This window comes from Urocitellus parryii, chromosome 7 (assembly GCF_045843805.1).
Source record: "Urocitellus parryii isolate mUroPar1 chromosome 7, mUroPar1.hap1, whole genome shotgun sequence".
Lineage (NCBI taxonomy): Eukaryota > Metazoa > Chordata > Mammalia > Rodentia > Sciuridae > Urocitellus > Urocitellus parryii.
In genome coordinates this window covers 15,619,070-15,627,712 of record NC_135537.1, presented here as the reverse complement: position 1 = coordinate 15,627,712, position 8,643 = coordinate 15,619,070, and positions in this window count along the sequence as shown.

The following is an 8,643-nucleotide window of genomic DNA, read 5'->3' as shown; positions in this document are numbered from 1 at the left end:
CCTCGGTTTCACTAATCAGCTGATAGGTTCTTTGTTTAGCTCCATACAAAATAAATATTCTGTATTCTCTATTTTTCTTGTTAGAACAAAGGATTCAGCAGCATATGAATAAAGAAATAAGAAATTTCTTATTCACAAATTATTTGTTTTATAGTATCTTTTTTAATTAAAGACATTTTTCCTACTTAAAGAAGGGACTCATTGCTGGACATGGTGTTGCATGCCTGTAATCCTAGAGTCTTGGAAGTTTGAGGCTAGCCTTGGCAACTCAGCAAGCCCCTGAGCAAATCTTAGCCAAGACCCTGTCTCAAGCCAGGCGCAGTGGCTCACTCCTGTAATCTCAGTGGCTAGAGAGGTTGAGACAGGAAGATCGCAAGTTCAAAGCCAGCCTCAGCAAAAGTGAGGCACTAAACAACTCAATGAGACCCTGTCTCTAAATAAAATAACAAAATAGAGCTGGGGATGGCTCAGTGGTTGAATGCCCCTGAGTTCAATCCCCAGTACCCCCACCCCCTCAAAAAAAAAAAAAAAAAAAAAACAACCCCTGTCTCAAAATACAAAATAAAAAGGACAGGTTATAGTGGTAGAGTGCCCATGGGCTCAATCCCAAAACAACAAAAAACCGATATAAAAAATAAGGGGCTCCTTATTTTTCTCTTCCAGTGGAACAGAAATATGTCAATGTGCATACTTACAGAAGAAACACCCTTCCTAGCTGCTTTACAACCTTCCAGGTACAAGCTTAAGCCTCTCCTAGTACTGGAGGTAAAGGTTGGCTCTCATCATCCCATGTCATCCAAGCTGGCCCCGTTACTGGTGTTAGAGGCCAGAGGCCTGACTTGGGGGCCGCAAAAGACCAGATTTGGCCACCTACCACCTTAAAGAGTCCAGAGGAAGATGAGTGGAAGCAAACAAAGGAATTTGTTATTTACTGTAGCCACACTGGGAAGAAATGGGGACCTGCATCCTAAGCCCTGTCTTCAGGGTACTGATCAGAGCTTCAAGATTGTATAGGGAAGAAAAAACAGTGGAACAGGGCAGGGAATATTCGTGACATTGAGCAGTCTTGGTCCAACTGCAGTCTGGTTGATTGACTCTGGTCTGGTTCTGCTGGCATCAGGAAATCTTATTGCCCTCCTTTAAGGGGGAAATGTAGTTTCCTGAACCCTCCATCTTCAAATTTAATTATCTGGTCATCTGAGGAGCTAGAAATAACTATAGATTAAAGTAGGTTAGGTTTGCTCTAAAAAAGCAAGCTGTGCAGTTTGACACCATGCCTTACAGTCCATGGTTAGATACTGAGTGTGAAAGGACACTTGCAAAGTTCAAGGACCACCCCACACAGCAGAATCCTGCTGAGAGCCATTGCCAAGTAGTAATGACACATCGAAATTTTCTTGTCAGCCTACCCCATGTTGCTTAGAGGAAGGACTCTCCATTGTGGAAATGGGCTTGTCTTAGACTCAGGTCATTTGCAGTGACATTGCCTGTGTGCTTGAGTAAGGTGACCTTGCTCAAGGACCAGGGCGGATCGGGGGTTTGGGGAGTATCCCGCTCCTTGGGTTTAGGGCGTTTCCAGGTTTAAGGTGTACCCTGCCGGGAATAGGGCGTATCCTGCTGATTAGAGCCTGGTGGAGTACATGGATTTGGCCCAGAACGTGTTTGTAGAGGGCCTGTGTGAGTTCAGGAATAAAGAGTTGCTGTTTAAATCTACAAGGTGTGTGGTGGCTCGTGATTTTGAGCCCAGCCAGACTGCGGCAGAATCCCACTCGAGAGATTTATTGTCAGACCATGGAGCAAATTGACAAAGCTGTCCCTCTGAGGAAAGCAGCAGCCTGTTGGCACTCACCCGGCAGCTTTATAGCCTACAGGAGGTATTTCACAAGCATGCTTTAGGGGTTATGTCATGGGCTGGGGTGGGCTCGACCCTTTAGCAGGCACACATTCTTATGGGAAGCTAAGTAGCATTGCCTCAAGATCTCTAGATAAAATGCCTCCTAAATCAAAACCTAGGAGTCCCTAGATAAAAATGGCTCCCAGCCTAAAATGGTGGATCTGATGCCAATATTGATCTGATGCCAAAAATCATATGCTTATGGATTTTATGCTACTGTTCAAGAGTATGTGCTCCTACTAGAATGTACACCAAGTGCAGGGATAGATTCCATTTTGTAACCCAAAGCCTGACACGGAGCAGGAGCAGGGTATTTATTGATTTTGGTTGAGAAATGCAAAGGATGAGGTTTTCTGGATCAGGTTGTGTAATCTCAACATTTCCTCAGGTTCCTTTCACACCTTTACTTGATCTGGCCCACAGAGCTGGGCTGATTTGGAAGTACAAGCAGCTGCCCTGAAGGGTGTGCATGTATTAACCCTGGAGGACTAAAATGTTCTCCATAGAACTTTGCACCCAGATTATGTAGGACAGGGTCAAAACACGTTTCAAATTCAGATTTCAATCACTTACTGGCTGTCTCCTCTGTACTTTTCATTGCAGGATTTGGCAAGCTGTGAATGAGGTGAGGTTCCAGGCATGCCACAGATATTAAGGAAATGACTGTTTTCCTTCCTGTCCACACTCATTTGCTCATAATTTTGTCAAGGGTAGTGTAAAGGTAAAATTTCTAAGCTGCAAAGCCTGAGTTAAAGTGTAAAAGACCGGGCATTGTAAAGTTTCTAAACTGCAAGGCCTGGGTTAAAAAGTAAAAGACTAGGTATTGTTAAAATTCCTCTGCTACCCCCAGAACCTGTAATCCCTGTAGCTCTTAGGACAATACTGGAACTGCCCAGTAAATATTTCCACTGATTCCCTGGTTGTTTAATAGCTAAGGGCTCTGAGTAGCTCGGCACGTAGGCATCCAGGCCCCAAAATCAATCAGTTTGAATGTGTACCCCGCTTAGGAGTGACCAATCACCCCGTCCAGACTGTTCCCGCCAACGAATGTACTAATCATGTCTCAGAGTTGTTGTTCAATTTTCCCGCGCCTCATGATGATTTGTTCTGATGTATGCAAAGCCCCCTGCCCTCCTCAAAAAGTGTACTTAAGCTCTGCTTGACCTCTGCTCTGGGCTCTGGGCTGCTCTATCTTCCTGAGTGAGCCTGGAACCTCAGCATGCTGAATTAATAAATCCCCTTTGCCAATTGCATGAAGCCAGTCTCTTGTGTGGTCTCTTCCTCCGACGCTCTGCCGGACCCTTACAGTAGGTAGGATTCAATTAAACAGAAATGTTTAATTGCACCTTGGGGTATTATTTTTTTAAGTGTCTAAAATAGAGATAACATTTATCACATGAGTTTGTTGGGAGGATCAGTGAGATAAGGTACTTGCTTAGCATTGCTGGTACCTAGTAATTGCTCAGTATCAGTCATTACCATCATGAAGTGGCCCTAGACCATTATGGGTTTTTGGATCATTTTAGAAAGAAACTTCAGAGACATGAATGTCTCCTGAGACCACTAAAATAGGGCATCTTTTTGTTATTGTCTGCCCTAGGAACATGAAAAGACATAAATAGGAATGTGTAGAAAGCCATTTGGGAGGCTAATATTGTAGCATAATCATTATTGCAATTTGGTAGTATTTGAGCAACTTCTGCTTTTTCTGTTTATAAATTACCCTACCTTTACTTCCCTAACCCCTTCATTATTTTTAGTTTCTGTTCACTTTTATCTTTCTCTGGCTTTAACCTCTTCTGCCTCTTAAGTCCGTATACCAACTCAAATTCAGGCTTTTTTCTATCCTTTTTTTATTTTTAAAAGTTTTTTTTTTTTTTTTAGTTATAGATGAACACAATACCTTTGTTTTATTTATTTTCTATGTGATGCTGAAGATTGAACCCAGTGCCTCTCATGTGCTAGGCAAGTGCTCTACCACAAAGCTATAACCCCAGCCCCTCTACCCTTTATTTTATTTTCTTGCTTTTTCTCCCCTCCCATGACTTGGAATCAAATCAAAGCTGAGTATGGTCCAAATGGCACCATTTGGTTACATATGGAAACAGGATGGTAGATGTATTAATATGTTTTTTATTATTATTATTGCTATGGAATACCTGAGACAGTACTTAATAAAGAAAACAGGTTTATTTGGCTTTTAGAAGCTGAAAGTCTATGATTGGGCAGACCCATCTCTTTGGACTGTGAGGACCCCCTGGCTGCATCACAACATGGTGCAAAAGTAGGAATGGAAATGTTACATGCATGTAGCTAATTGCATGGGATGGACTTCCTTTGGAACAGCCCAGTCTTGTGAGAATTCACCTTGAGACTAGCATCGGACTGTGCTGTGGATGATGCCTCCCTTGACCTAGGACCGGGCACAAGGCCCCACCTCTTAAAGGTCCCAGCACTTTTACAATGCCACACGAAGAACAAGCTTCCAAAGGACACGAATCTTTGGGAGACACACTCAAACCATATCTATACCATAGCACCTGGCAATTATGACCCAGTGGGCATGTAGCTACTTAGAAGCAGAGGAAGAGTGTGGGTGCCAAGACAGCACGCTTCTGGTCTAACATGGCTTGACTCTGGTCAAATAAGTATATGTTCAAAGATTTGACAGACTGAGGGATGGAGTGGAAGCCTGGTTCAGGATTACCACAATTAATTTTGACCCATGCTGAGCCCTGAATAAATGGTAAGATTAAGAAAATACTAGTTGATGAGGCTGTTAGACACAGGAGATGTCCCCCCTTAACATGGCTCATTTGAAAATATGCAACAAAGTACAAATTAAGAAATACATAAAAGTATGAAGATCAAAATAAGAATGACTCAATCATTTTTTCCAGAGATCATTGACCATAAAAATTCTGAGACTTTTTCCAACAGTCTCTTTTCTAAGCATAGTTATGCATAAATATAAAAAATAGGATCATATGGTATATATCTAGCATTGTCTTGATTTTTTTCTTAATATTAGATCATTTGTCATTGTACTTGTTTAAAAATTATGAGTTTTAATGGCTTCACCATATTATACTAAACTGATGTGTCATACAATTTAATTGTCTTAATACTGGATGTTTATATTATTTCTCCTTGTTTGATATTAAAAATAACACTGTGAACAAGGACTTTTTGTTTGGTGTTTCATCTGTTTTGGTGTTATGGTTTTGCTTTTTTTTTTTTTTTTTTTTTTTTTGGTACTGAGGATCAAACCCGCTGAGATACATCCCCAAACCTCTTTTTTTTTTTTTAAATATTTAGAGACAGGGTCTCACTGAGTGGCTGAGGGCCTTGCTTAGTTGCTGAGGCTGGCTTTGAACTCATGATCCTCCTGCTTCAGCCTCTCAAGCTGTTGAGATTACAGGCATGCACTGTTGCACTTTTGCTTTTTCAAATGGTACATGTCTGATTATTTCTTTTGGATGAATTCATAGAATTGTGATTACTGAATCAAAGGATATAAATGGTTTTAAAGGCAGCTTACTTAATTGCTTTCCAGAAAAATTTATCCATTTGAACTACCCCAGTAAAATAATTTTATGAAACCCCTTTTCCTGGGGGAGGAAGAGAAAAATTAGTATGTTAATAAATGACATTATTATAATTCAAGGCCAATATATTAATATGATAAAAATTTTTAAGGCAGCTTTTAAATAATCTTTTTCTTCCCTTTCCTGGTGGTCCCCCCACCCCCATCCCATTGGCTAAGGATCAGCTGAGATTCACCTTGGGTTCGTCATTTTAAGAACTACTTAGGCTTTTCCTTGTTCTGTACTAGACACAATCACAACTGATGTCATGGCTTTAAAAACTAGGGAAATGAGACAATACTCAAAGCCTGGCAGTGTCAAGAGGAGGAATGGATGAAGAAGGGACCAGCCAGTTCAATATACATTGCCACCCGATGTAGAAAATCAAGTGCATCCCAAAGCTAGGACTGTGAGTTTAATTCAGGTTTGGCAGATGATGAGTACCTTTAGTTTTAAAAATTCATGTAGAGGGAAAAAAAAATGGGGACTTACAGAAAGATACAAAATCAGACTGCTCAGAAGAGTAGAACCCTCTTCCCAATTACACTGCCATCAATAGGGGAAAAACCTGTGTTGTTGGCTGCTTGCCTAAGTGTTGTACTAAGGGGAAAAAACCATACTGTGGGAAAGAGGAAAAGAAAACAGGTGTGACCACTGGCTTTGACAGAGATTATACTGGTTACTCCTACTATTAAATGTTGCCTTCAAAGTAATTCCCTCTGATAGACCCTCCTTGATCCTTGGTTTAGTCGACAGCCTCCCTCTAGAGCAACATCTGCTTTTGATTTTTCCCTTTTGTTCTTTCCATTTTTTTTTTTGGATACATGACATTTTTAATTACTTGCTGTCTACTGTTTTCACATTTAACTTGAAACTGACAGGTACTGTATCAGCATTGTGCTTTGCTTTATTCCCAGTACCATCGGAGCACAGTGCCTGACACAAAGCAGATACTGGATGCATATTTATTACACAGAGTTGGACTGATGGACACTCTAATTAGGTCTTGTTGAGCAATTCTGAAGGAAACAAAATGAAAACAAAGTTCAAATTAATATAACTGGCTCTATCACTTGTACTTAGAATTTGTAAAAGATTATAACTGCTGAAGCATTTTGAATTTTTAAATGACGAGTTAAAAATTGTTGGATGTGGTGAATGGTAAAGTTTTGAGAACTTTGATATAATGTATACTGTATTAAAAGTAAAACCAGTAAAAAAAAAGAAATGGCTTTTTTTTTACTACTAAAAAAGGGAAGATTGTATTTAATATTGAAAAATGCTTACCATGTAACAAATACTGATATATATTTGTGAATAAGACATGGTCCTTCCTTAAGTTAAATCCTTTGAAAAAGCTATATGTAAATAAAAAATTATGATACAATTTGGTTACTGCTTTCAACAAAGAGTAGAGTTATGAAAACTTGAAGAAAAGATGATGATTAATCTAAGTCTTAAAAAATGGATAGTTGAAGAAAGGGGCAAGTCTTTATTTCCCAGCATTGAGAATGACACTTAAGAAGGCACAAATTGGGGCCTGGTGTGCTAAAGTAGGACAACAGAGATGTCTAAGCAAGGCAATAAAAATATCAGATGTGCTTTTTTTTTTTCTTTTTTTAGTTGCAGTGGAACACAATACATTTATTTATTTATTTATCTATCTATTTATTTGTTTATATGTGGTGCTGAGGATTGAACCCAGGACCTTGCACATGCTAGTGCTTTACCATGTGTGCTTTTGTTTAAGATAACTAGGTCTTTGTGTGGGGATTAAGAAAAGTCACACATCCTTGGGTTTCTCAGCTAGATTTCCTGGGTTTGGCTTCAGACTCTTCCTCCCTACCAGTTACCCACTGGTGGGTGCATCAGTTTCCTTCTCTGCAAAATGGAGCTGAAAAATATTACATACCTGATAGTGTTGCCAGGAGAACATAAGCTAGAATATGAAAATTAGAGTATTGTCTGTAGGTAAACATTAGCTTTTATCATGATTACAGAAGTATTTCTAATGAACCGACTCTATAGCATTATTATCTTTGCCAATAAGTGACTGATTTTATGTCTTATTGAAAGACCCCAGCCCAACCCAGCTCAATAACCTCAGGTCTAGTTGCAAAACCACCGAGGCATGTCACAAACCTAGGCAGGCACCAGAGGTGTTTTTCAGATAATTAGTTAGGTCCCAAGGCATGCCTGAATAAGCAGGAACAAGAGGACCAGAGTGCAAACATGTAGCTTTTATGTGGCTTTTCCAGTAACATAAAGTGAAAAACAACTTTGCCCTTTAGGGAGCCTATATGCTGGGTTTAAAATTAACTAATAAGAAACCTATTGTTTACCGTGCTCGAAAACTGCCCCTTTACCCTATAAAAATCTCTGTATCCCCAAGCCTGGTGTGCCAGCTCACCAAAGCTCCGGCTGAGGTTCTGCTGGGCACCCGCAGGCGCCTGTGTCCCAATAAATCCCTCTTGCTTATTGCAGCCAGTGTTTCGTGTGATTCTCCTTGGACAGGGAAACGGGGGTCTTTCATTATTTCATTGTTTTCACTTCAGGCCTAAGTGACAGGTTTCTGTTTTTGAGTAAATGAGCCATGCCAAGATTCAAAAATATTTAAGCAATATTTAAATATTTCAGTTCAGAAAATAAAGACATTCAGAGTATGCTCTATTCTAGGTAGGGCAAATGCTATTTGCTCCAAATTCAGAAGTGGATCTTGAGCTGTCCAAAAGCTTGATGAGCTGACAATGAATTGATAATTTTGTAGAGATACAAACTCTTTAAGGATGTTGCTTTCAGGAGATTTTGAAAAATTACCCCCTTAATTAAAAAAAAATCATGATAATCTCAAATACAAGGTAAGGAGGAAGCAATCTTCCTGGTGTCTTCTCATCTATGGAGTTCGGTACTTCAGACTTATCATTTTAGCAACATGGGAACTCACAGATGCAAATAAGCAGTTTATTGAAGAATTATCAGGAAAATGATTTCCTACACCTTGAACTGCTTCTCAAGTCCCTTTTTAATTTGGGGGATGTTTCAATCATTGATAACAGTCAAGAACATTGTTGTGGAAAGAAACTCTTGGTTTTATAACAGTAAAGTTAGGGCATTTATTGATTTGGACACCAGTTTAGCTTGGGATTTTATCATTTATAAGTT